The 4,079-nt window shown below is 38.3% G+C and overlaps 1 pseudogene; it reads right to left on the bottom strand.

Annotated features, from left to right (window-relative positions):
* Positions 1–3,573: 3,573 nt before the first annotated feature.
* LOC145590315 (small nucleolar RNA R71) lies at positions 3,574–3,673 on the bottom strand (annotated as a pseudogene).
* Between the last annotated feature and the right edge of the window lie 406 nt (positions 3,674–4,079).

The raw sequence follows: 4,079 nt of genomic DNA, 5'->3' as shown, positions 1-4,079 counted from the left end.
GAAAAATAAAATAGAGTAGCACAATTATAATGCTAAATTTAAGTTGCTGCTGGGGATGTATGAAATAAACAAAAGACTGGTAAGCATGAACATAAATTACCATGATATAAAGAATGGTATCCCGGCTATAGATCACATCAAAAGTATCATCTAGGTAACTTACCTTTTACAATTAGCTACCTTAAACTCAAATACATAATTATATCCAACATCATGCTCAACAACTATGGAGATCATATTAGTGGAGAGATCAATGCAAATAAGATCAACATTGAACTTCTCTGCCATGTAGAAATTACTTACGCAGTTACGCCTCGACCAGCATCCATAACCTCTTACGAGGATTTTAGGCCTAGCTTCGACATAAATTCTTTCGCGATTTCTACCTATCTCCATCAATTTATCTATTAATCTTTCCAAGCCCTCATTTTCCCACTCTCTTTATTTTTTAACTCACTTATATTTTATGATTTTTGTAACTTTTAGTACGTTTGCACCTACTTGCTCCCTCCTTCAGTGTACCAATTTTTTTTCCTTCTCCTCCTCCCTTCTCATTTCTATTTCCTCTACGGGCTTTATCTCCTTCTTTTACTCCTTTTTACGGATTGTGAATTTTAGAAGGCCTTTCCCTACTTGCTATCCATCAATTCATCTATTAATCTTTCCAAGCCCTCGTTTTCTCACCCTTTTTCTTTTTTTACCTTACTCATATTTTATGGTTTGTGTAATTGTTAGTAAGTCTGTACCTACTTGCTCCCTCCCTCAGTGTACCACTTTCTTTCCCCCCCCCCCCCCGCCCCCTCACTAAAACTCACTCCAATCTCCCCATATATCTCTTTTAAGCTCTTCTTTTCACTCCACCCGTCTTTTATGATTTTTCACAAATATTATGTCTTATTATTAAAAGTATGTTAAAACAAAGAATCATCTAGAGAATGCTCAAATGACTTTTATGGTTTTGCAAATTTATAAAGTATTATTTATTTTCTACCCCATACTCCTCCTTAATTCTCATTTCCTTTTCCTCTACGAGCTCTATCTCCTTGTGTTACTCGTTTTTTCATGGATCGTGAATTTTAGAAGGCCTTTTTCTACTTGATATACATCAATCTATCTACTTAACTTTCCACGCCCTTGTTTTCTCACTCCCTTTCTCACTCCCCACTCATATTTTCTAATTTTTGTACTTTTTAGTGATCCCTTCCTATTTGCTTCCTCCTTCAATTCACTGTACCACTTTCCCTTCCTCTTTTTTCCCTAAAACTCACTACTAACTCCACATATTTTTCTCTCAAACTCTTTTTTTTTTTTTAAATTTCTGATGAGTGTCATTTATGGCACTCATTTGATCCTTTTTAGGGTGAATTTCATTCTCTTTTGTAGCTCCTTTCATTCGTTATTCCTTAGTTTTGCTCTTTATTTCTTTAGTTGGTTTTCCACTTTCTTGTATTTCTTGGTTTATTTTGCTTTTTTTTTTTTCCCTTTTATTTGTTTGTTTTCTTTCATTTTCAGGTTAAGATCGTTGTCCAAGGATTCCTGAGGTTTCTTCTCGGGTTTTTCATTGATTAGGATGCCTAGTGCCTTCCATTTGAAGCTCAAGAATGGAGATGTGCAAGTTCCAAGTTTCCTTAGGGCGTGCATTCAAGCCGTGGGGGCACCAATCTTGGTGTTGAACCTACTATAGAAGCCTCTTAGAATCTGCCATGTCCCTTGTTCATCAAGCACACCAAGTGGAGCGCACGAAGAGCGTCAACATGAAGAGGAAGGTGGCTGCCCTGTTCCAAGGCGCGGGCGCGCGACCTGGTGGCGCTGGCGCGCGGGGCCTTGGCGTGGCTGCGCACCCGGAGGTCCCTGTTCCGTACCCTTTTCTGCGCAGCCGCGTATTTCCTTGAAGGTGGTCGTGCCTATACGGGTCTATTTTGGACGATCTAACTAACGTCCCTTTGTTAGTTTTACTATATATAGATTTTTCTTCTATTTTTTAAAGAGAAATTTTGGAGATTAGATTTAGAGACAGAAACTTAGAGAGAGAAACACTTGTTCTTAGATTTTAGAGAGAGAAATTCATGATTGATGGTTCTAAGCACATTTTCTTTGATTTGATCCAAGTTTGTAAGGATTTCCTTTACTTTAATGCAATTTTTAGCTTTTGATTTCAATTGTTTTGTTGATTGTTCAAGTTTATTGATTAGTTGATTGAATATGTTTGATTAATATGATGATGATGAATTTGTTGATTAGCTTAGTTTTGATCTTGATTTCATCCATGGATTGTGAGTAGTTTACTTGCTAGGGATATGGTGAAACATGTATGAGTGATGGATCAATACTAATTGGGGGAAATTGATTGATTTAGCAATGTGATTAAATTGGAAGATTGATTTTGTGCATGTGTGTGATTGATTAAAGAGTAGCTAACTTTGATTAACATACTAGATTCCGTTGCAAGTTTAGTTTGATACGGACAATTGATTTGTAGCTTGCATTTGTCGATTGAGTTTGGTTAGTGACGTTCCTAGCTAGAGTCTTTCGTAGTTGGCGCTAGTTAGACCTCTAGGAGATAGCTTGTTGAGCTATTTTGATTGCATTGTCTATCTTCCCTCGCAATACTCGAATTAATCAATCTCCAACCCGATTAGTGTGTGTCCATTGCAAGTACATGTGGATCCTAAATCCCTAGTTTCTTGATATATTGAATTACGTTGTTTTTTTAGTTGAATTTATATAACCTACAGTACCTCTTACCTTTCGAAGTAGTTTAACATTGACCGTAGCAAACTTCCCCCCATTCCTAGTGGTTCGACCCGAACTTGCCCTATTACTAGGTGTAGGTTTGGTATGAATTTTGTTTGATTGGAGGAATTTTAGAATCCCAACAACCTAGAATCCACCCTCTGTCAAAATGGCGCTGTTGCCGGGGTATGGCGTAGTTTTTTGCTATTGTTGTTGAGTCTATTTCATTCTATTTCAAAAATACAAAAAGATTTTTCTCATTTAAGCTACATTTGTAGTCGTTCTACTAATTGTTTCTTTGAGATTGTATGCATAGGACAAGAGGAAGGACTTTAGTACCTTTTGATCCGGAGATTGAGAGGACAATCGCAAGGATAAGAGTTGCTAGACGTTCTTTGAGTTCTAGCTCTTCAAGTGAAGAAGGATTTCAAGAAGAAGAACAAGGAAGTATGGGAGAAGTTCCAAGGGTTGCTTTAAAAGAGTTGGGAACTCCCGGTGCCTATCGATTTGAGAGTGGTATTGCTCCACCAACCACACCGGCTAATGACTTTGAGATAAGGCCGACGATGATAACAATGATTGAGAGAAGGCAATTTAGTGGTGCCAAATATGAAAGCTCGCTAAATCATCTCAAAGAGTTTGAAAAATATTGTAACACAATCAAGGTCAACAGAGTTTCTCAAGAATTCATAAGGCTTAAGCTATTCCCTTTCTCTCTAATCGGTCGAGCTTTGGAGTGGCTAGATAAGGAGGTGAAGCCTAATTCTTTGAGAACTTGGGATGAGGTCACCAAAGAGTTTATTTCCCGCTTTTACCCTCAAAAGAAGACCGCCGAGGCAAGACCTCAAATTCGAAGGTTCAAGCAAAAGCCTAGTGGGAGTTTGTATGAGGCTTGGGAGAGATACAAGGAGTACCAAAGAGAGTGTCCTCATCATGGAATCTCGACTTACCCTATCATTCAAATTTTCTATGGAGGATTGAGTCCCCAAGGGAAGTCATGCCTTGATGGCAGAGTCGGAGGCCCGATCATGAATAAGACCAAGGAAGAAGTTGTTGATATCATAGAGGATGTAGTTTGTCACTACATGGATTGGCAAGAGGGGGATAGAGAGTCTTCAAGCAAAAGTGGCTCAATGGTCTATTCGGTTGACCATCTCAATGCAATTAACAACTTGTCCTCCTAAATCTCAAATTTAGGGAAGGAGATGACATCTATTAAGGCTAAGATTGAGAGTGTCTCTTCGAATGCATCGAGTCTTCCCTCCCACATCAAAGGGAGAGGTACATCTTTTAACTCTACTCCTCCTTCTACTTCAAGTAATATGCTAAATGGTTGTGTATTTTGT

This window comes from Chenopodium album, chromosome 17 (assembly GCF_948465745.1).
Source record: "Chenopodium album chromosome 17, dcCheAlbu1.1, whole genome shotgun sequence".
NCBI classification, from domain to species: Eukaryota; Viridiplantae; Streptophyta; class Magnoliopsida; order Caryophyllales; family Amaranthaceae; genus Chenopodium; species Chenopodium album.
Note: the sequence above shows the minus strand (reverse complement) of the source record. Positions and strands in the feature narration are given on the sequence as shown.